The 24,966-nt window shown below is 45.0% G+C and overlaps 1 protein-coding gene across 3 annotated transcripts in view; it reads left to right on the top strand.

The window, feature by feature from the left end:
• The window catches only part of ZNF385B (zinc finger protein 385B), a 384,275-nt gene that overhangs the window by 11,370 nt on the left and 347,939 nt on the right, over positions 1-24,966 (top strand). The window contains exon 1 of one of the 3 annotated variants that reach the window (XM_084799807.1): positions 16,595-16,908. The exons of the other annotated variants lie outside the window; for them this stretch is intronic. The gene's annotated coding sequence lies outside the window, so the exon portion shown is untranslated. Of the gene's footprint in view, positions 1-16,594; positions 16,909-24,966 lie in introns of those variants that run through there. 3 annotated transcript variants of the gene reach the window in all.

Genomic DNA, 24,966 nt, shown 5'->3' with positions numbered 1-24,966 from the left:
GCAGAAAGCTACATGTGCTCTGGAGATGATGGATCCAAGGAGGAGAAGGATCATCACATCAGACCTTACAGATCCCAAAACGCATATTACTCATCACCTGGCAAGCTTATTTTCTAACATTAAGAAAAGAAAAGATAAGGAAACATCTGAACTGCTCCATAGGAGTAACTATGCAGGTGGCTTGGGGACACTTCTGCAGGATGGGCTCTTAATAGTCTGTAGAGCCTGTGCCTAATTGGGAAGGTCATGACCCTTGCAGGGCCTCTCTGGCTCCCCAATTTCTTCATTCCTTTCAAGCCTTATGATGACCAGACACATTGGGGTCAGGGTCCCTAATGGGAAGAAGCCGTTCCAAGCAGCTCAGTTTGATGAAAGACAGGATAGACTATTTTGTGACTCTCCCTAATAGTCTGTCTGGCTCTTAACCCGCCGCCGCCCCCACCCCCCCCCCCACCCCCCCCCGCCCAGCAAGAGGACTGGCATGTGCCTCACCATCTGTGTCACATAGGAAGGCTTTGAACAGAGATGGCAGTTGCCCGAAAACCCTGAAAGAGTGGCATGTGGTTACGGAAGTAGATCCGCTTTCTGAAGCTCCAGCAGGCACGGGCAGATTCAGCGGGCAGGAATATAGGGAGACAGATTTCAACGCAATATGAGAAAATACTTTCTAATGATCCCAACTTTCCATTAACAGCCTGTCCGCCTTGAAGCTGCATGTTCCCCTGAGCTGAGCAGTGAAAGTCAGCACTGTGTGGCTCAGTCACCAGGAGCAGGATGGAAGGTGCTCCAAAGGCAAGTGGGGACTCAGCTGAGCTGGTCTCTGGGATCTGTCCCCTTGACGTTATTGTTAAAAGTCATCGCAAGATTGGCTATGCACAGAAGGAGGGTGTATGAGAGAAAGTAGGAGGTGTTTCTAAACTCCTTAAAACAAGAATGAATGGTCTCACCTTCTCTCAGTTTTTAGCTCAGGCTGTCACATGACCTCATTTAGCAACCCAACAGTGCAGGCTCCAGGGGGGTTATTTGTTAGCCAGAATTCCACAACTGACTCCTTCTCCACACACAAGGTCAAGATTTGTGGGACCTTTCACAGGTTGTCATCAGGCAATCTTGCTTAAATGTCCTTGAGGACCCTGGCATGTTTCATGCCTCCCTGCTTTGCTTCTCATATGCTGTGTGCAGTATTAAACCGTGAAAGGCTTTGTCTTGGGCTTTTTGCCCCCTTCCTACCAGACTGAAAGCTTCTTGGAAGTTGGCTCGTTTATTTCCTTATCAAGTTAATGATTGTCCAGGTGTCTGGCAAACAGTAAATGCTGAGTTGCTGAACCACCCATCTCACTCTTTGCCCCTGAAAGAAATACCTGGGATGCGTTTTATCTTCCAGGCGAGGAGCCGACTGCTACAATATTCTTTGTTCCTGACTCTAACCCTAGTCACATTCTCACTACCTCTCCCGCGCAGTCCATCTCTGGGAGAGAGGGAAGGTTAGTGAAGGGAACGAAGCCTGGAGGATGTTCCGCACTGGCTCAGGATGATGCCCTCACGCAGCACCTTTGGTTTTCTTCTGGGTCCCTGGTGGTAGGCTGGGCTCTGCTGCCTCTTTCTGTGACTTCGCTGTTTCTCTCCAGACCGTTTCTGAGCTCCTCTGCTCTTAAATTCTGTGATTCATAATCTTTCTTCCCTTCCAAGGCTTTCTGCAGCCCCCTTTTCTCCAACACAGTATTTTCCAAGAAGACAGGATGATGCTGACAAGAGACGCAGTCCTGGGTGTGCAAATCTGCGATTTGCAACGGGAAAAGAGTTTGTTCTTTGCGGTCTGACTCATCTAGATGAAGTTCCTGCTGCATGGCTCCGGAGAACCTAAAACCCCTCGAGAAGCAGAAGGCTCCTCTTGCGTAAAACGAGTGTGTTACTTATCCAGTAGGATTGCAAAGACTCAGCGAGACGCTGTATAGGGAACATTTATCCTGGAACAGGTACAAAATGAACAGCTGAGAAATGACTGCGGCTAGTACTTCTGAAAGTGCCCTTTCTTTCCTCCCCTTTCTCCCAACGCCTGGGAGGCGCACACGCAAGTCCTGAAGGAGTTTCCTTGGCTCATGCTAAGTCCGTTTCTGTCCTGCCCTTGAATGTCACTCATCCACCACCTAGAATTGCTAGAGGAAAGCGAGAGCCCCCTTTGCTGAGTCTTGCTGCTCCCGCATGGCCAGCGAGAGTAACCCATTTCCCAGTGGCCGGGAAGGTGTTTATTCTGCATTTGTGTAGAAGACATAAATGGTACTGCAGAGACAGGAAGTGGGAGTGGGCTTGTATCTTATTATCACATAATGTATCACACCCATATCAGGATTCCTTTATTTGCAGAAGCTTTGACTGAGCGATGGTGACACAGCAGCTCATAGACACCTTATAAAAATTTATGAAGTTTGGGTTGTAAGGAACACGCTGCACATACAGAGCAGCCACATTCTTTATTAAAATAATTTCATCTCTAGGCCCATTGTCTCCATATCACCTGCAGTAGAAGTTCATGCTATGGCTGGACGCCTTGCCAGCCTGTAACTTTATGTGGGCTTTTGGCAAAGGCTGATAGTTTTGTGAGATATGATTTTCTCATCTTACCAAATTAGATTATTTGAGACAGCATCCCTGGATATAAAAGTCCCAGTCCTGAGTAAATCTGTACCTCGGAGACTCAGTGCACCCTGATAGGAGGGGGAAGTGGAGCACAGTAAAGCAGCCCCAAGCCTGTTTCTCTCCACGTAGCCCCTTCCTTCATCCTTTGTGTGGCTCCCGCGACCACTTTTCCACAGTCGTTCAGTGTGCATCTAGGTTGACTTAGCTTACGTGCAGTCCATCTTCCTTCCACGGTCCAGCTCTTACTTATGGCATGCTCTTCTGTCCACGGGGTTCTTTCTAGAACCACGTGGCATTGCCCGAGCCCGTTCATGATCATACAGCAAGGCCCAGGCTAGTGAGATTGTGGTTTGCTTAGTGCAAAAGCATACTACTAAGAACGCATCTCATTTAATAATAAGAGTTATTAAATTATTTAATTCATTTAGTGTGGGTTATTAATAAAATGGGTTAGTAAACCCAGCAACACAAATAGAGGCCCACTGAGTAAGTCAAGAACTCTTGCCCTGGGTCTCCTCTGAGGCAACAGAGGAGTGACCTGATACTAAGGTCTCCTTGTTCCGTCCCTTCTGCTTCTTGTATGAGGGATGCTTCTTCATTGTGCCTCTTTGTCGACACGCCTTTGATCCATGGGTACCACCATCTGTTGCCACAAAGCCAAGGGTGGCTGCAATGACTTGCAGGGAACTTGGAAGGCAAAAGAAGAAAAAAAAAAAAAAGAAAGCTTAGAAAGATTTTTTTTCCCCTCAAGATGGAGCTGAGGCAGTTACACTGCACTGGGAATTAGATACATGGTTTTCAATCCTGTTTCCACCCTGTATTATTTGTGTGATGCTGGATAATTTTTTCTGCACTACCACACAATTTTGTTATGTACAAAGCAAGCAGTAAGATTAGTTAACTTTTAATAGCAAAGTCTAGCGGAAGCAGCATGCACAGGGCCTATAAGGGTCTGCGCCATGTCTTCTGTACACAGACTGTAGCTTTCAGTTAGCACTTTTTTGAGAATCTTGAAGGAGTAAAGAGTGGGTCTTTGATCCTTGTGCATGTTCTTGGGAATCTATTTTTCTGTTGGCTTGGCTTGTCCAACTTTGATACGGTGGTTTTTGTTTTACCTTATTTTATTTCGTTACGTTTTGTTGTTATCTCTGAGAAGTCTGTTCTTTTCTAATGAGAGACAAGAGGGCAGTGGATCCGGATGGAAGAGAAGGTGGGGAGGACCTGGGAGGAGTAGATGGAGGGGAGGACTGTATGGGAGGAGTAGACAGAGGGGTAACTGTATTGAGATTGTATTGTATGAGAAAAGAATCTCTGTTTTAATGAAAGGGGGGAGGGAGAGAAAGCTATAAATTATGAAGTGTGCAGAGGTGGGAAGGTACCTCCTCTTCCTCTCCACAGTTTGATTTAAGAAGTAGATGTCCTGAAAATCAGCCAGAGAAAGGTCTGCTCTCAAGAGGACTGCCCTGCTACTCCGAGCTCTAGCTAGGGGACGTTCAGAAACATCTTTGTGTAGAAGGCCAGCTTACTGGTCATGGCTTGACTAGAGCAGAGGCTTGGAGCGGCAGCTCGCTGAAGAACATGAAAGTAGAGCATTAAGCGGGACCCAAGGGCCTGGAGAGATGGCTCAGTGGTTAAGAGCGCTGCCTGCTCTTTCAAAGGTCCTGAGTTCAATTCCCAGCACCCACATGGTGGCTCACAACCATCTGTAACACAACATGATGCCCTCTTCTGGCCTGTGGGTGTACATGCAGGCAGAACACTGTATACATAATAATAAATAAATAAATCTTTAAAAAAAAAAAAGCGGGGCCCAAGATGGACAGCAAAGAACTGGCACCTAAATGGTGTGTGTGTGTGTGTGTGTGTGTGTGTGTGTGTGTGTGTGTGTGTGTAAGTTTGTGTGCTGTGTGTCATGCACACACACTTGTGTGGGTGTGCATGCTTGTATGCATGCATGTGTAGGCCAGAGGAGAATGCTCAGTGTCCTTATTTTTCTTCACTTCACATTTCAAGACAGGGTCTCTCGCTGAGCAATATTTTGGTCAGATAGCTGGCCACCACTCTTTCCGGATCCAGCCGTCTGCAAATCCCAGCACTGGGGTTTCGGGCATGTGCAGCCATGTCTTGCTTTTATGTGGGCGTTGGGGCTTTGAACTCAGTTTCCCTTGCTTGCCCAGCAAGTGGTCTTGACTGCCGAGCTGCCTCCCAAGCCCCCTTACTAAACTCTTCTGGGTACCTTCACTTGCATTTGTCGGTTCACATGGTTTTAATTCCCTTAATATGGCTGGTAAGAACCTTTACTTCTTGCCTATTTGTGGAAAGGAGGAGTCTCTCCGTTGAAGTCCTGAGAAGGAATGTACCATGCGCAGAACAGCATGGCTGCTCACTGGCGGACCAGGCTGCTGTCTCATGGAAGCTCTTAAGGGCCTAGCAACTCAGGGTAGGCTTATGGATCAACAGAACTTCAGTTCACGCCTCAGACCTCTTGGCTCAGAATCTCCATTTTGAGCCTCTAGATAGTTGTTCATCCAAGACACTGACTTGTAAGAAGTAGTGGTTTCTGAGGAGCCTGGTGCCTCCACTGCAGGCCCTGTGCTCTCATGCGTCGCTGGCACAGAGAGGGAGCCCGCCTGAGTTCTTTGAGAGGCCAGCCTGTAGACGAAAATGCCACTTGAGGGGCCACAGAGCATCGTCTTGGATTATACACATTAAACAAAATGAAAGGGTGTCTCTCTTCCCACACTGGCAGAAAAATGCTGCTTAGATTAGAGCCACTCATGTAGATGAGCAGAGTGGAGGCTGCCTTTCTCACCCCAAGGCTACGTCATTTAGCGCCTTCAAAACTCTCTCTGAGTGTCGCCACCTAGCGGCAGTCAACGGAGTCCCACTTGAAAATATGCAAACGGAGCCCAGCAAGCAGGGAGCATACCTGCCAGATAGCTGAGCACCTAAAACAAGTCGAATTAAATTTTGCAGTGCTGTTTTTGACACAGATTCAGGCAAGAGGACTGTTCGCCGTATTCTGACAGCTGTTGACCCTCAATTCTAAAATAGCCATTCCAGATGCTTTGTAAGGATATGGTTTCGGGATGTACACTTAGCTGAATGGCATTGAGTTTTAAACACCGAAAATTCCGCAATTACCAATTATTTTTACAGTCAGCAAGTCAGGTGCCCGTTTTCCATATCTTCCAAAGGTATCACGTTGCCCCCTCTCCCTTGTACGAGTATACCAGAGGAAAAGATAGAGCCTCAGAAGAAAATATGTGAGACATTATCTTTCAGAAGAGCAAGCTGATTTCAAAAAAGTTCCGCTAGCCAGTGGCTTGACAACTCTTGACATTGCTAAGATAACTGAGTGGAACAGGGACTGTAGTGACTGGTTTTGCCCTGAGTGCACCTGGTACCATGGTATAAGTAAGGGACAGTGGACAATTTAGTTCTCACATTTCTTTGGAGACAGTCAGGGCCCTCTAGTGATGGTTCTCTTGTGAGTCTGAAGACGTCAACCGTGCACATGTTGTTTGTTGCACATGCGAGCCCAGACAATGGGGGCATGAGCTGCAACCTCAAAAACAAGGCTTAACAGACAAGGGTGCTTGTGAACCAGGGGTGCGTTCCTATGGGAACCGAATGTGTCCTGCCCTTTGGGTGACGGCTTGATCATTGATCTCTGGGTCCATCAATTTTAGTAGCAGTTGCTCTCATATTTACAGATAACATTTTTAATTCTGGTTGAGTACCCCCAGGCAAATTGCCTCATGAACCACGGCCATTTCTGGTTGCAATTTTTCATCTCTTGGGCCTTTATATTATGCTGCTTGGTGTATCACTGGATTAACTTTTTTTAAAAATTCTATTAGCTTGTTGTATTCTCTCAGCTTATATTGTTTACCAAACAAGGGGACTGGAACAGCCTGCATGTTTAAGTAAAAACCTGCGTCAACATGGTAATCTTACATAGAAAAATATTTTAGAATGGGCATACTAAATCACTCTTCTGAACATAAAGTGTTCATTGTATCTGTAGATTGTCCTGCACTGTTTCAGGTCACGGAGACGTGAGACGTTGGTTCTTGAAGCGGGCTTGGCTCTCCCTTTTCAGACTATCTGTCTCAAAATGTCTTTCTAATGGTAAAAGGGAGGCAAAGGAGTAGCAGGACATCCCAAGAGTGCAAACACCGTGTCCTTGGGAACAGCTAGATAGTAAACCATTTCCGACAGAGGTAACTATTGCTTACTCCATAATATAAAAACGCTTGGCGTGGGAGCAGGGAGATGGAGTCTCAGCCATGGGAAGATGTTTATGGAGAGGTCAATTAGGAACTCCACCTGGCTGCCTTACCTTCCGGAGCCAATCCCTGCTGGGTGTTTGAAAGCTGCAGAGTTGATGGTGTTCTCTGTGTTCCCTGGGGCTCCACAGTTAGCTGCTGGATGTTGTAAGCGGCTCTGATAATGTTTATGCTGCCTGCTAGCTGTTATTTGTTCTTTTACTTTCGCTTGCCACGCACTTCATACATCCACTTGTTTAAAAGCAGAATTACCGCTATCCCGGGCCATTCGCCCGACTGTCCCGAAGAGCACCTTAACATTGCCACCTTCAGAAGTTTGGGATAGTTTCTGTGTTGAGGTTGTCCCTTGCATGGGAGACTATCTTTATGTATAGTGAGTGAAGGACTCCTGATAGAAGGAAGGACCGTCCCATGTATATATGCATGTCACCAAGACAAGGTCCCAGAGAAGGATGATGAGGTGACTAAGTCTGGACCACGATTCTTGGAGTTTAGTTGTTTCTAGACATTATCACTTGTGAGCGAGTTACGGTTTTACCCAGTGCTGTTTGGATTAGGAAAACCCTTTGTGTTAGGTTTTTTTTTTTAAATTTGCATTCTGAGAGTGCTGAGCCTTGAGGTCAGTAGTATAGCTTCCTGCAGTTTTACATGCTTTGCAGTTTTACATGCTTTGCAGTTTTACATGTCTGCAGAGTCTACTGATTAACCACACTTCTTCTCCTTACTCTGCTATTAAGCGAAACAGTTTTACTTCTTATTAAACTCACTTCTGGAGGAACAGTTGCGATGTTTTTTGTCTTCCGCTCCCCTTCTCTTTCATTCCAAACCTGCAGAAACAACAACAGGGATAGCAAGCAGAGGTCATGGGATGCTTAGCTATGCACGCTGGTACTTTAAGCACATGCATCACTTGATAACATGTGAGACAGTGATGCCACCACCATCTATAGGTAGTGAAATGGATGCTTTCATTCCTGAGGAATTTTAAATTATAAGACATAACACCTGTCAGGGCACGGTCTTGAACTTGGGGCTTACTGATTCTGGAACTCGTCTCCAACCAGCAGAAACTGTAAAGAAACAGCAGAAAGGAACTTTTGAGAGGCAGTTTCAGTTGGTTATTTTCAAGGAGTTTGCAGACATTTCACCCCATCTGATTGGCCAACTAGGACCAAGCGTTTCCTCCGAATTTATCTCCTATGACGAGGAGTTGGCTGGAGCTCATTGTACAGAATTTCCAAGTGGCGCCCAGCAGGGTGCTCTCCCTCTTGTGGAAGGTTAAGAGGAATTCTTACAGAGCGGGGAAAACACTGCAAACGCTGCTCCCTTTTAGGATTGTTATCTTCCTGGCTGTTCAGCCCTCATCAGACTTCTTCAAAGCCTGGAAGCAAGTCCTGCGGGGGAATTTTCCATGTCCTCAGGACTCCTGGTCCCTTTAAAGTGGATCCCCTGCAGGGGGAAGCCGGCCGCTCCCTTTGTTCTTTTCTTAGTCCACACTCCAGGCCCCGCCCTCGGTGTGGATGGTAGATGGAGCCTGACAGATGGAGACCCAGCAGCACTCTTGACACTGACTGCCAAGTGGGACCAGGGAGGAGGGTGTTCTCATGGGCTGTGGCACTGAACTGAAAGGGAAGAGACATATGCATGGACGAAGACCGTGGATGCTGTCCCTCTTGAGGGCATGTCAGTGCTTCCTGTCACTGAATGAAAGCACTCACAGTTTAGAGCCGCACTTGATGAGCAAGATGCCCCTGCCTCATAGTTACCTATGTGGGGTATCAATCAACCAGCCTATCATCTGTCTAGTTGTACAACGACTAGCTTAGTCAGCATTTATTTGGAAAGTATTACTTCAATGTAGATGCATTTCCTAGTGACACTTTTATATTACCAGAGCTTTCTGATAAAACCACCAAATTTATTCAATAAATGTATGAAGAAGAAGTTGTGGCTTAGGGAGATGCCCAGGCAGATGAAAGGATACATCTATCTATCTATCTATCTATCTATCTATCTATCTACCTACCTATTTATCGTCTAATGAAATGGCTGTGTTTTATTCATTTTCCTTTCCCAACAAGTAACCAGGGCTCCCAAGGTCCACTTGCCTCAGGGAGAAGCAGCACAAGTTGCCCGCACTGCAAAGGCCTGGCTGTAATTTTCTAGGGGCCTTGGAAGGATCCATATATGTGGGGGCCTTTGGGAAGGTATAAATGAGAAGATACAGGAGAAGCCACCCAGACATGTTTCCATCTAAGGTTAGCGGATCCTGTGACCTGCTCCCCTGATGCACCCCAGTGCTGTGAAACAACTCGAGTTTGGGGGGCGGTGGGTGGCGAGGGAACAGGCAGAGAATGAAACATCTTAGAAGACTGTGGGTCCCTGTTCCTTTGTAGAGAATTCTGAAGCCCACAGTTCAGGGATACCAATACCAAAGTCTAGAGAGAGGACCAGTCCACCAGTCTGCTCTTAAAAACTGAAATCAGAGCAGATTTCCCAACAAAGGATCGCTTTTTAGGGCTTTTCATCCACCGACAATGGAGAAGAGCCTTCCCAGGTGAACTTGTCAGTCAAACCGTGATGTTGCCAGCCCCACGGTACCAGCCCATCTTCCTGGGCAGGGACCATACATACATCCTGAGGTCTCTGAGAGCGGTGGAAGGACAGGACCAGGGCTGCTCTTGGGTAGCCTTGACTGCCACCTGCTGGAGTCTCTTTGGCCCAGTGACTTTCAAAGGAGCATAAATGAGTTTCCAAATGAAAATCTACAGAGGAGCACAAGGTAGGTAATAATAAAGAAGCATGCTGCAGACTCTCATCCTGGGCCCTCCTCACGTGCCCTGTGTCCCTGAGGCGTCTCTGTGGGACCGTGGCTCTCTAGACAGCAGAGAACCCCTGTTTGATCTGATTTCAGCACAACCTCCAACAATGGCAGTATGAAGGCACACAATGGGGCAGAAGCAGGGAAGGGTGCACAGGATGCAAAGAAACGAAATATACTGAAGATATGTCTTTAATCACAAGTAAAAGCAACTATTATCTATGTTCTGTGACCTTCTGTTTCTCCTGTGAAACTCCGTTGAGTTGATGGTGCAAATTGAGTTACAAATTCATTGTCACACTCTCCCACAACTTGGCTCTCATGCCAGGGGTTGTTTATATACATAGTAAAAGCCAAGCACCTATTCAAAACTTAATCACATAGGAAGATATTTATTTACTTACCACTGTAATCCTGTGTGTCGTATCCCTCTGTTATCTCCATCTTAGAGATATGGGGAAACTGAGCACCAGAGTTGAGTGATGCCCTGGATTGAAACCAGAGTGGCTTGGCTTCCAGTGCCCGCCTAGTTAGGAGCTTGAATTTTGACCCAGGCATCTGCAGTGTCAGGGCACCTGTTGGAGAGTACCGTTTGTCCTTGGCATGACTCTTGCCACTGAGGTTTGGCTTTGTTTCTCATTGGCCTCTAGGACATCATCTATTTGGTCACCGTGGAGACATTCAGCTTTTCTCTTCTACACCAGGAAGGAAGACTGTTTGAGGCTGTCTGGGGCTACCTAGACCAATGGTTTTCTATAGGAATTTGGCCTTGAGGAGATATTTGGTCATTGCCTAGAAATATTTGTGGTTGTCACAGCTGGGGGTGGGGTGGGGGATACATTATATACACACCTGATAGGCAGAGGCAAGGATGCTTGTAAACATATCAGCACACACAAATGGCAGCCCTGTAACAAGAATTCTCCTGCCCAGAACGTCAGGGGTGCCTGACAATTGAGGACTGTTGGCACAAACATGGCATTACATTTCCATAGTTTTATTTGTAAAGCTGTACTGTTTTCCCAGGGCTTGTGCTTGCTGGGAGGCACAGGTTCTCTTGGTTGGTGGGTCCCTACCAAGACGTGGGGTCTCCAGTTGGTTTTCTTCCTACCAAGGCTTAGTTAGTGCATGGCTGGTGAGCAGCTGGCGATCAGGCCTTTGGTCAGGCTGGATCTAAAGCCCCCTGCCACCTCCGCTGCCTCTTCCTTCTGTCAAGAGGGGGATGCTTAGCTTTGCTCAACTCAGGTGCCCATGAATGACTTTTCCTAATGTTTGAAACTCCCGCCAGAAAGATCATCCTCCTCTTTTCCTCTGTAGTGCTATGCAATCCACTTCCTGGGGCAATACATATAAAAATGTCCTCGGAAGAATTACGTCTTAAGGAAATTCAAGGAAAACCCCAGGTTGCTCATGTCAGCATTTTTGCGCACTGTATTTTGAGACCAGAACACTGTCAAGTCACATGTTTTCTACAAATCAAAGTCACTTGTTGAGTGTGGCCCTTCCTCCCTAGGAACTTGCAAGTCAGACGAGAATTCTTAAATGCTCAGGAAACTAAATTACGTGAAGTTGCGTGTCCCAGGGCTTCACAGAGGTACTCGGCAAGAAATCTTCCTTTCCTACAAAATCTAACAAGAACAGTTTCTGCATCATTTGGAAATGCCCGTCTGTAGGATAAGTGAAACCTTTGTCCACCCGTTCTCAGAAAGAGGAGGAGACATTCCGGAGTTATTAAAAGTCAGGCTCAATAGTGCTTGATGAGGGGTGGCTATGGCAGCAGAAAATCAAGAGAAATCAGTGGGGCCAGTATAGAAACTTCAAAACTGGAGGCGAAAATTTCATATCACCTCTTCCATATCACAAAGTAGTAGGCACCAGGGACTGAGGAAAGTATAAGCCTTGAGGTGATGCTACTGCATCGGTCTCTCTCCTGGATTATTGCAGCGGCTTCCTAGATGGTCTTCCAGCTCATCACCTAATCTCAACCCCACAGAGACTCCAAAGACCTGTTTCTGAAGGAAAACTTGATTGTGGTATTGCTCTGATCAAACACCTTGAGTCGTTCAGTTTTCCCCACAGACAGTGCAGACTCCTTTGCAGAGGGCTCCGTGGCTCTTGTCAGAATTGTCCAGAGTATGGACGTAGCTTGACAGGAGGAGAAATAAGTGGCTCTTCCTTACCAAGATCTTGCCGTGCCCAACCAACATCCCTGTGCCTTTTAAGGACTCAGAGGCACCAGCAGGCAGCACTGGTGCTGCTCGCACCGGCCCCCACCCTCAGTGAGTGCTCTGACACTTTAGAAACTTATCAATATATCAAAGGCAGCTGGGGAGACGGTTCAGCACTTAGGAGCTCTTGCTGCTCTTGTACAGGACCCGCGTTCGGTTCCCAGCATCCTCACGGCAGCTGCCAGATGCCTGTAATTCCCATTCCAGATTCTTGGATGCCCTCGTCTGGCCTCCACAGGTATCAGGAGGCCAGGAGCACGTGTCAGCCTCCGCCTGTGTGGAGAAGGGCTGCGGGACTTTCTGGATCTGCACCCACCTTCCCCTTTTGTCTTCTGGGTTCTGGGAGTTCAGTCCTCTGGTCTAACTCTCCTACACTTTCCGTCCAGGTTAGCTTTAGCTGGAGGGAAATTTGGCGGGAGACAGAAGGTAAAGGGGGTTAGGACCAGGATGGTACCCCCTAGATCTCTCCCTCGAGGCCCTGCAGGCTCTCTCTGTTCCTGTGGTGGTCTCTGCACCTTGCAAGGTGGTGGCCCCTCCCATTCGCCTTCCCTCTCCCCTTTGGGTCAGGGCAGGAGCTCCTGAGGCATCCTTCTGTCTCTTCCACGTCCCGATTGTGTAGCTGTGGCTCTCCATTTAGAAACGAGCCTTTCCCAATTATCCCAACTCAAAATTTGTATTTTTTTCCATTTGGGACCCTAACCAGCGCAGTTGGCCAGCTGAAACAGAATCTTTAGTGCCCATCCAGGAATGACCAAGACTTAAAAAGTGACAAAGAATTGAATTGAGCATATACACTTAGCACAAGATACCCGTTTTGTATTTTACCTAATATTTCAAACATCACCAAACTACAAAATGGAATACTACATTTAAAAGTAACTTTAAATAAGGACACTATTCATTTTTATTCCATGATCTGTTGACTGGGAAAGGTTTCAATTCATTTTCTAATAAAAATTAATGAGAGATGAGAGAAGCTCCATCTGCACGTGGTCCTCTCCTGTGAGCTCCATCCACACGTGGTCCTCTCTGGTGAGCTCCATCCACACGTGGTCCTCTCCGGTGAGCTCTGTCTGCACGTGGTCCTCTCCTGTAAGCTCAATCCACACGTGGTCCTCTCCGGTGAGCTCCACAGGATCGTGGGAGCTGACATGATGTGCGAAAAGCCCAGGAATCACTTATTGCCTCAGAGGCTATAGGTTTTCCATCTTCTTTAATAAAAGCAAACTGAACTTTCCATGGTAAGTCAGGCCCTCTGAGCAGGCTACAGCTAAGCAGTTCTCTTCTGGAGTCAGGGGTGACTCCATGAGAGCTCTCAAGAGAGAACCCAGGTAGGAGTTCTGTGTATTTTCTCTCCAGCCTTTTTCTAGCATCCAGTGTTCTTTGAATTAGCACAGGTTTATGACACAGAAGCCAAAGGATCCTGTTCTAGCATGTTATTTACAATAATTTCTAGTCTCTTTATTATTGGTTCATATTATCACCCGCAAACATACATGTTTCATAATTAATGAATCTGACTTCCCATGACTTTCACCCTGAAAACATTTCCATTAGTGGCATTGTTTTTCAGAGATGCATGAATAGTATTCAAATATGACAGACAAGAAGGAAGTCTGATGTTTCTGATGCTAGTATTATTTGTGTGTTTGTGCATGGTAGCATGGTATGTGTACGTGTGCGTGTGCGTGTGCGTGTGCGTGTGCGTGTGTGTGTGTGTGTGTGTGTGTGTGTAGGCCAGAGATTGTCAATGTCTTACTCTTTCTCTGTGTCTCTCCACCTTAGTTCTTTGAGACAGGGCCTCTCACTGAACCCGGAGCTTACAGATTCTGCTGGTCTGGTTGGCCATCAAGCCGAGGGATCCTTCTGTCTCTGCCTCTCCAGCACTGAGATTTCAGGCATGTGCCTCCAACCCATCCTTTCACACAGACGCTGGGGGTTCTAACTTAGATCTTCATGGTTGTGTGGGAAGCACTTTAGTGGCTGAGAAACTTCCTCAGTTTCAACTTCCAGTGTCTTCTGTTTGTAGATCTAATTGTAAAATAGTCTTCAGCCTTTTCTCTAACTCTTAGGTTATTTCTTTTTCTCTAAGAGCCACGTTTGGAAAGGCAGTGTGATATGCTTGTCCTTGGCTTGCCAGAAGGGGGAAGGATCCCTGGGTATTGGTACTGGCACTGGGGAGAGAGATAGTAAAGGGTAGTGGCCCCACACACCGCTCGATTATCATGAAGAATGGCAGGGTGAGCCGAATTGCTGAGGTACAGCGTTGTATGATTAGGAAATATCCAGGTCATCTGATTGTGTGGCTCTTACGCTGTGGGTCCTTTGCACCTTCCAATGTTACCAGATCTTGGGGTGAAGATTGAAAATAGACTCCAGCTCACATGAGCCGGTAACCCTGACTTTCCTCACTTCTCTGTTCCAGAGGAAAGGTTTTTATTTTATTCACTGGAACTTGAGTCAGAAAAACTGGAAATTTACATTCTTACAAAAATTAATAAACTGAAAGTGGTGGGTTTTTTTGTTTGTTTGTTTTCGAGATAGGATTTCTCTGTGCAGCCCTGGCTGTCCTGGAGCTTGCTTTGTAGACCAGGCTGGCCTCAAACTCACTGAGATCCACCTGCCTCTGCCTCCCAAGTGCTGGGATTAAAGGCGTGCACCACCACACCTGGCTGAGTGTGGTTGGTTTGTTTTTTGTTTTTCATCTTAAAATTTTAGTTTCTTTTAGCCGTGATTATAGCTTAGTATTAAAACTGATAAAATTCTAGACCACAACCATAGTGAAAGCAAACTTTTTGGTTATTAAACTATAATGGTAACACAGAGTTAGTGCTTTCCTTTCTTTAAATAATCCCACCTGGTGTTTTCTTCGTGTCTGATTCTAAACCTCGTTTTATATTATAACGATAAAGAACTTCAAAGGAAAATCGTCTTAATGGTTATCATTGTGTGTAAACAAGCTGTGGTTCCTTTCCTAGTGGGAAAGCTGGGGCGAGGGGTGTAAGTATAGGCAGTGTAAGCACACACACCCTCCAAATGCCCTCTCTGTGAAGCAGTGGGCCTGCAGCAGAGCAGCCACCGTGAGTCAGCTGTCTCTTCAGGCTCTGGCAGCAAACAGTCAGTGACTTGTTTAATGACCTTGGCCCTCCTGGTCTGACTGCATTTTTGTTTCCCCTCTTGACAAGCTACATTTCTTTCTCCTCACTCACCTCTCTGGACATACTTTGGGAGAAGGACACAGGATGCACCCCAGCTCACAACAGTCAGGAGTGAATGGAGAACACAGCTCATTGGTAGTTTTCTTTTCCGTGTAATCTTTAGCAAAAGAAACATTCCGTCCCAAGTACATTTTAATGCAGTATTCTGGAATCAATGCTGGAAGTTTATTCCTACGTAAGCACTCTCCTCTGTGTACATGCTTTTAAATATGAAAGACAAGTGGTTTTAGCAGGTTGGCAGCTTGGAAGCCCTTGCTTTAGCAGCTAGCAGATAATTCTGCTTTTTTTTTTTTTTTTAATTTAATCGCATTTTATTGTCACACTCAGTTTCTGGTGCCTCAGAATGCAAAATTATGTGCTCAGCTGACCCTTTAATTAGCTCTCATTCTGTCTCACATGATTTATAGCCTGGTGGCTCACATGTAAGAATGATATATGGTTTAATGAACTGGAGAGGCAGAATAGGGCCCCACCTGACTGTCCTGTGCTTCCTTCTGGGGGGTGGGGAATGGAGCAGTCAGGGCTCGGAAAGCCGTAGCCCCGCCCCCTGCTTATGTGTCCTCCTCAGGACAGCAAGGCCCCTGCCTGCTGTGGCTTGTGAGTTTTTATAAATCTGCTTTTGTTTTGTCAGCACACACCGCATTGATCTAGGGGTCTTTGAAATAACCGTTGAGGAGAAGCGGTGAGCAATGCTGTTGATACAGTGCTTTCATTCTGCACGTTGGTTTTATCGTTTCAATACAAACATCAGAGGGGAGGCGATCCGGATCTTCTCTTTGGGGTTTGGCTGTGCTTTGTCATGGTCGTTTAAGAGTGTGTTAGGTGGTGATGGAAGCACTGGATCCAACAGTGGATGAGAGATGCGACCCTTCCTAGAGGACAGACAACAAGTGATAAATTACCTTTGAACTTTCTTTTTTTAAAAAAAAAAAAGTGGAATTTTGAAGTCAGCTTTCTAACTAGTGGTTTTCTTTAAGGTCTTTTCATAGATCCTATTGGCTAACCCCAGCCCAGCCCAGCCCTCTTCCTTTCCCTCATCCCCTACCCCTCTGTGCACGGCTTAATCCATTAGCACTTTGTATTTTCTCTTCTTTCACTTAATATGTCTTCTACTTTCCTTTCACTTACATTTTTAAATTGGACTGTGAGGTAGTAGGCTGCCATATGGTCCTCATTCTCCCTTCCCTCTGATGCTTCCCATAATCCTGTGCTCCTCCCTGTTTGAGCATTCTGGCCCTAGAATTCCACCTCACCACTTTTGTTGGCCTATAATCTACCATATTTTTTTCCCTTAGTATGCCCCCTAAAGGCCCCTTTTTTAGTTTTCTGGCTTCCACTTGTGATCTAGGTTAAAGACAGAAAACAGAAGCTCTGAAGCCTGGGTCGTCATAGGAGACGGAGCACACACATGGTCACATCTGACTTCAGGCATCTGGGGAGTGCTATGCTGAGCATCTTCATGAATTTGGTCGCATTGAGATACCACGTGTGAGGGGAGTCATGAGGTATCCGTCTCACTTCACTTACATCAAGTCCTCAAGCCCCGTCCGTGTTGCTGTATGTGCAGAATTTCCAAGGAGGAACAAGCCTTGCAGGCCACAAGGAATAGAAACATGAAGGATGAGGGGCAAATCAGTGAGAACAGAGGGAGCAGTGGATGCAGAACACTGGTGGCCACAGGGAAGGAGCGCTGGCAACCGTCAGAGTCATCGGTAAGAATTTTGCCAAGATTCTCAGCACCACACAGGAGCTGTGATGTGTGAACTCAGTTTCCGCCTCTGTCCGTTAGGCCTAGGAACCACCTACGTAATGCAGAGCACAAAATCCTGATGTCAAGGCAGATAAAACTGCCGGGAGGCCTTAAGAGATCCCACCTCCTTCCTGCCCAAGTATGGATTGTGAAAAAAAAAAAACTACGAATAAGTGGAAAAGTTGTGTACAGTCTTCTGTGGCTTCACCAGGTGGTTGCAGGTGGCCATTCCTGCTTTACCGCTGCTGTCTCTGCACACACTTGTTCTGTATCTTGTGTTGCAGCGACATTTCAAAGTCAGTTGCAGACATGACACTCTACCCTTAAATACCTCAGCATGTAACTGATCATGAGCAGAACTTTCTAAACAAGACAAACGAAGCTTTCACTTGTTATTTAGACTAATTTTTAATTTTCTGAATAGTTCTGGTCATGTCCTTTTAGCTGATGGATTGTTTTTTATCTTTCGTCTTCCCTAACTTGGAGTAAGCCACCACCCCCTTTTGTTCATTAGGAGTTTGAAAAATTTGAAGAGACTTGAACAAGTGAACTCAACTGTTCTTTACCTCTGGTCACCCCTAGTCACCCCTGGTCACCTCGGGAGTTTGTATGATGAGCATATTCCACTTTAAGTACATTTGACAAGACTTCCCCTAGATGATAGGTCTTTAATATAAACAGTATCAAGTGGCTCCTGAGGTCATCTCATCATGCTTTTAAACTACCTCTCTTGCTTGGGAAAGGCGCATTAGCTGTGCTTCTGCCTTGAAAGCGTATCTTTTTCCCTTTGCAATCAATAAATAATCTGTGGAGATACCATGAGACTGAATATCTTGTTTCCCGGGGGCCTTTCACCCACTGATGTTTAGCGTCCACGTGCACTCATCTCTTCAGGTCCATTATTATGGTGGTGATTTTGCAAGGTGATGACTTGTTATTTGTCTTGTTCCTTGTATACTTAGTAATGGATCTAAATTTGTTAGGGGAAAATGCCTCTCTTTATCCCTGCCTTAAAAATACCAATATTCAGCTGGGTGTGGTGGCGCACGCCTTTAATCCCAGCACCCCAGAGGCAGAGGCAGGTGGATCGCTGTGAGTTCGAAACCAACCTTGTCTGCAAAGTGAGTCTAGGACAACCAAGGCTATACAGAGAAACCCTGTCTTGAAAAATCAAACCAAAACAAAACAAAGCAAAACCCAAAAAATATCAGTATTCACTTTTAAAATAAATCCATCATGTGATTATCAGGTCTTGCCATTTTATATTCTGATGCTTGAATTGAAGCTGAGTCTCTAATAGAGGTTGAACATTTCCTTCCCTCAACCAGGTACTAAAGGAATTCAGGCTCACTGTACTTTCTCAGCCCCAACCCAGCAATCAGTGATTTTTCAAAAATAAAAAAAGTTCTGGTTTCTTTTAGTGTGAAGGAAAGGAACATCTGGGAGCTAGATGTGTTTATTCCTATTGCATCGTTGTTTCAAGCATGAGTATGTTGTTAGTTTTAGAGCTGCTCAGTAGAAAGAGCTGGTAGACACACACATACCACCCTATGCACTACCCCATGCACCACCCCATGCACCGTCCCCATGCACCGTCCCCATGCACCACCCCATGCACCACCCCATGCGCCGTCCCCATGCACCACCCCATGCACCACCCCATGCACCGTCCCCATGCACCACCCCATGCACTGTCCCCATGCACCACCCCATGCACTGTCCCCATGCACCACCCCATGTACTGTCCCCATGTACCACCCCATGCACCACCCCATGCACTGTCCCCATGCACCACCCCATGCACCATCCCCATGCACCATCCCCATGCGCCACCCCATGCACCGTCACCATGCACCACCCCATGTACCATCCCCATGCACCACCCCATGCACCGTCCCCATGCACTGTCCCCAAACAACTGTAAGGTCAGGAGCTATGAGTTCCCCCCAAAACTACTCATAATCATCTGGCATTCCAGCACTGTTTCTCTCTGTCTTGCGTTCTTTATTTGTATCTCTTGTCTTCCACAGAGAATCCTCATTCAAACACAAACATATTAATATTTACTTATACATAGCTATAGTAACCCACCGCCACAATGTTAGCATGCTGCATCAACACAAGTACTGACAATAGCTCATGGAATTCAAGATCTCTTCGGCTGTCCCTTTGTATAATTTATTTCACTGAGGATGTAAAGTTATATATTATGTTCTGAATAATCTGTACTGTCTTTAACATAATTATGCTATGTAATATAACTAGACTTGTTTCTGTTTGAATTAAGTTTTGGTTTTTTTATTTTTTCTTATTTAAACATAGTATAATGCATGTGTGCATGCACGTGTGTGTGTGCGTGTTTATACACAAGTGTGGTGCATGTGGGGCCAGTAGACAGCCTTGGGTATCATGCCTCGGGTCCTCCCCATCTTGTTTTATTATCTCCTGTTAGGCTGGAGATTACCAAGGCTGGGTGTCCAGCAAACCCCAGCAACCTGCTTGTCTCTGTCTCCCCAGTTCTAGGATTACAAATGCTTGTTGCTGTGCGTGGAACTTTTTTATATCAACTCTGGAGTTCAGACTTGGGTCCTCATGCTCACAGAGTTGAAACTTTACTGACCGAGCCATCTTTTCAGTTTTAAAATGAAAACGATATGAAAAGATATATTTAGCTGAGGATGGCAGTACACTCCTATAATGTCATGACTCAAGAGTCCGAGGCAAGAGAAGAGCATGAGTTGTAGGCAGGCTGGACTACAAAGCAGGTACCAGGCCAGCTTAGTATAGAGTGGTGGTTTGAATGTGATGCATCCCCACCCCCCATAGTCTCGGGAACTCGATGACTTCCCAGCTGGTGGTGCGTTTTGGGGAGGTTTAGGATGTATGGCCTCCCAATTTGCTCTCTCTGCGTTCTGCTTGAAGTTTAAGATGTGAGCCCTCAGCTTCCTTCTCCTGCCACCGTGGATGCTGACCCTCTTGGAACCATAAACCTAAACAAACGCCTTCTTCTTCTATAAGTTGTCTTAGACATGGTGTTTTATTACACAACAGAAAAGTAACCAATACATACACATAGCAATACTTCCGTTTAAAATTAATCATCAATTAATTAAAAGTATATTAAATACTGCTAAAATTTAAAAACACAAGTAATTTTTAGCTTTAAACTCTCCTGAAACAACATTGTGTATATTAACATCAATGAGTGATGCAATTTCATCAAATGCCATGAGTAATGGTACATAAAAAGGATGTGCAAGTAATAGTTACTGCTTAATTGTTAATCTTTTATACTAACTTCAGCAGAATATGATGTCTTTGTTTTTTTTTTTTTTTAGTGTTTCTCATGTGTGCTGTGCCTTAATTTGTGAGATCTGAAATTGTTTCCAAGAAAAATCAAGTGATTGCCTTGTTTATACAATTTTTTTGGTGTATTCTGAAATAGTCAAAATATGGGCACATTGGGGAAACAAAAGATTTAGAACTAAAAAATATGTTAATACTCAGCTGTGTCTGGGTAAATTAAAATTGCACAAAGTGTCTGATTGCTTGAATATACCATGTGTGGGTCTAATTTTTCTCTGGATATTTTTGCTGTCTATAAAGACTATATAAAGGCTATAATTGTCCAGGGTGGCATGCCAAGAGAAACAATAGGTTGTAAACATAGTAGGAAATTAGGGAAGTCTAAAATAACTTTTAAAATCTTTTATATGATGCACTTATCTTAACTCCACGCAGAGTAATTTCAGGAGAATAAAATGTTTCTTCATGAAAGTAGTATCAGTAAGATTATTTCAGCTCACAGGATGTTTTGTTTATTCATGCAACAAAAATTAATCACATACTGTGTATTCCATTAGGCCTTGAATATTTTCTCTCTAAGGGTGTCTCACTTTAATTCTTGTATTCGTTGATTGTTGGTGTGGATTCTGATGATTATTATGATGTAGACATTTGCAGTGGTAGTTGAAGTTGTTCGCCTAAAGAGCACGAAGGCTCTGGTGTCTAGGGTGTGGACTAGGAAGCTCTCAGAAGTGAGGTGATGGCTTGTTCACCCCTGGGCTTACTTTACTGGGTCGGTGGCCAGTGTGGCTTTGTGAATAGAGGGACAATGCTCAGTAGAGTGCTTTTCTGTTCCTAAACTCTACCTTTGCTCCCCCACCCCGCCCATTTCTTCAACCTTTATTATATGACTAAAAGGACTTGAGGCAATTTAGCTTTGCTTTTGAACATCTATATACAGTTTCCTCTTGTTCAAATTCCACATGGAAAGGTTTATGTGTAGTAACAATTTCCTTTTACAGGCAGTTACTGACCCTGTCATATATAGCACAGCCTGAGTCATTTTAATCTAATTGCCTTCCTTCTAAACCCTGGAAGAACTGCATCAAGACTACATTTGAAGAAGAAGATGAACATTTTGTAGCACATAGAAAACTTCAAGGAACACGCTGGGTGGATGCGCAGTGCAGTGGGGGTATGAGGGATTGGGCGTGCAGACGACAGAAGACTCCTTTGTAAACTGAGCAAAAGCTGGGGGGGGGGAGCAGTCACTCTTCACCTTGGGCATTGTTCCCGAGGGTCAGCCAGGATGTTGAGTGGAGTGCGCCTTCGGAATATGGTTTGACCTGCCTCTTCGGCTGCTTGTCTAGAAGGAAGCTGTGCTGCGGGGGAAGCTCACACTGGCGTTTGGATGTCACATGCAGGCAGGCTTGCCTACATCAAGATGAAACTCCACGCCTTGATCATAATTTATTCATACCTTATGTCCAAACTGTGTCTCCGTTCATAAGAATTAATAATCTTCCAAAAAATCCAAATGCATGACTCAGAGAACTAGTAAGCGCCTGAAGAGTTTTCCTTGTTAGTCTCTTTATAAACAACACACTGAGGTAGATGCGCTTGTCATGGAAGTGTAGACTGTGGTCCAGAACCTTGGTTTCCTTCCTTTTTGACCTCCTGATCGCATGATTTGCCTCTTTACCCACATACCTATTACTTGCCACTACTGGATTTCCTCCTCCTCCTCCTCCTCTTTCTCTTCCTCCTCTTTCTCCTCCTCTTCTCCCTTCTCCTCTTCTTCTTTTTCCTGCTTTCCTTCTCCCTGCTCCCCCTTTTTCTGAAAGAGAATTTGGACAATTCAGGCCATAAGAGCATTGTTATCTGCTTGCACGGAAGCATGCTTTTGCAAAACAAGAAACCATGCCTTCATTTTATCTAAGTATATCTAAGTATATACAGATGGCAGCATAAATAAGAAGGTAATTTAAGCCGGGGGTGGTGGTGAGGGTGGTGGCGCACACCTTTAATCCCACCACTCAGGAGGCAGAAGCAGGTGGATCGCTGTGAGTTCGAGGCCAGCCTGGTCTACAAAGCAAATCCAGGACAGCCAAGGCTGTAGTCAAGGCTACACAGAACCCCTGTCTAGAAAAACATTTTAAAAAATGGTAATTTAATCAACAAGCCCACTTTTATGCACTATTTGCAAGCACCTTAGAGAAGTACATTTTAGACTGCCTAGGAGATATTCGTGTAGCCCTTCACTTTGTGAACTAGGACAGTGACACTGGCAGAGACAACAGTGGGGTTGGTTATCACTGTGTGAACTGGGCAAAGTTTCTTTACAGACCCTCTTCCCTCTCCCTCGGTTTCTCCTGATGGAAGCCTCATGGGATGGGGTGATACCTGTGTGACAGTGGCTTACGGAATGCTGCTTGTGACATCAGTTGAAGTCCATGTCTCACATGTGTGGGTGCACATAAGCCCAGTGTTCACTTTCAGTTTCTTCTCCCCAAGACTGGAAACTAGTGACCTTTTAACCATCTTCATAGTTCTGCCTATTCCTGCGCGATATAGCTAGGGAGCCTGTAGCTAGGGAGCCTACAGTACGCATCTGTTTAGACAGGCTGCTTTCATCTACGAATAAGGTTTAAGGTTCTTTGGTGTCTTTTTTGTACCCTAACAGCTCATTTCTTTTTGTCATTGGCTAAAAGTTCATCACACTTTGTCACTCACTGAAGGACAACTTGAAGGTAAAAGTGTGTGGTCTGGCTGTCATCTGCTCCCTGGTGATCAACAGGGCTGAAGAACAGTTTTCTTGCAACCAATGTTTTAAAAATTACAAACGCTTCTCTAATTATTTTCATTCAGGCCTTGAGCAGCCATAGGTCATTACTCATTTAGGTAAATACCCACTAGCATGGTTGCCAGACTCCATGGCAAGAATGTGTCTGGGTGTGTAAGAAACGGCCTTCCATTTTCCAGAGTGGCTGATTTATACTTTCCCCAGCAGTGAGAACCTTTGTTGCTCCACTCTCTTACTACCAGGGTAGCCAGCGTTTACACTCTGCAGACAGATTTTATGTGTTCTAGTCAATGTGTAGTGGCAGCTCCTTGTCATATTGGTTTTCATCTTTATCATGTTAGATTTATTTATTTTATGAGTAATTTAACTGCATGCATGCATTCATGTATGTATGCGTGTATATCACATATGTGCCTGGTACCCAAGGGACCAGAAGAAGGTGTTAGATCTCCTGAAACTGAGGATATAGATGCTGTGAGCTGCCATGTGGGTGCTGGGAGCTGAGCCTAGGCCCTCAGCAGATGTAACAGGCTATCTTAACCACTGAGGTACCTCTCTAGGCCTCAGACTGCATCTTTTGAATGGCTTAATACTTAGCACAGTTCCATCTTTCTGTCGTCTGTTCGTCTTCTTTGATGAGCTGTCTATTCGCACATCTTTCACCTTTTCCTTGATTACTGAGAACCAGCCTTTTGGATTTGAGTTCTTCATCAGACCTGTGACTTGATTAATATTTCCCTTAGTTCCTGATCACTCTTCCAGTCTCTTCAGGTGTTGCCTCCTCAACAGGAAGTTTAAATCTCAGTAAAGCTCCTACCTATCCATTTTCTCCCACGCTTGGATCATGTTTTTGGTGTTGCATGCAAAATACCAAATTTAAGGTCATCTGGATTTTCCCACTATTCTCTCTTAGGAGCCTTAGAGTTTTGTGTTTCACATGTAGGTCTCCAACGAGTTTTGAATTAATATTTTGCGAAAGGTCTAAGATGACTGTAAAGTATGAGTTACATTTCTTATGTATTATTATTTATTATTATATTGCCATGCTATTGTTAATCTAATTTTTACACTGTTAAATAAATTAACATTCCCCAAATGCATGTAAGAAGATATTTTAATCACTGAAAGCTTGGGGGAATATTTAATTTTTTTTAGTAGACAAGGCCTCTTTCTGCGGAGAAATGTTATGAGTTTGTGGGACTCTTTGCCAGTGGAGCTTCCTCACATTTGGTGTTTCATAAATGATTGGGAAAGACTTTGGGATGGCATGTGCTATTTAGCATTATTTTTATCTCTTGACCAGAATCTAGATGGCCAGCAAAATGTTTGCATGCCTATTGTTCAGACAACTGCTTTTCTGCGGCTTCTTTCTGTCTGCCCGCTTTTGGGTAGGTGCAGTAAAAGAGTTTGGAGATGGAAGACTTTGCTCTTTCCTTTTTTCTGCCCTCCTCCTCCTGTCTTCTCCTCCTTTCTTTTTAAACCATGGTTCTTGGCTAACAATCCCTAACATCTGCTGACATTATTGATCCTAGGAATTAAAACGAGAGATGATCTCTGGAAATATTTCTAGGCGCAGAGCCCAGGCCATCCATAAAACCTATATTTCAAATTGTGTGAGTTTTGTGAAATATTTTGAGCCACCAGTTTCCGGTGTTTTGGTTATATAGGGGTCTCCAAAGGAAAGGGCTTAAAGTTTCTCTTGAAGTGATTTTTTTTTTAATTCCTCACACTCTCAAACTTTACGAAAGTGAAAAACATGTTTGTTTATTGATTGCTTTTCTCTCCAGATGCTTCCTTTATGATACAGCGTCTTTTGGCAGAAAATGTAGCAACTCATAATAGACTGGCTTGCTTCATGCTGAACCAAATTTTCTGAAAGATAAAACTGAGTAACAGCTTACTTTATTTTTAACTTAAGCTGAGATTCAGAAG

This window comes from Acomys minous (genome assembly GCF_964271855.1).
Source record: "Acomys minous genome assembly, chromosome: 10".
NCBI classification, from domain to species: Eukaryota; Metazoa; Chordata; class Mammalia; order Rodentia; family Muridae; genus Acomys; species Acomys minous.
Note: the sequence above shows the minus strand (reverse complement) of the source record. Positions and strands in the feature narration are given on the sequence as shown.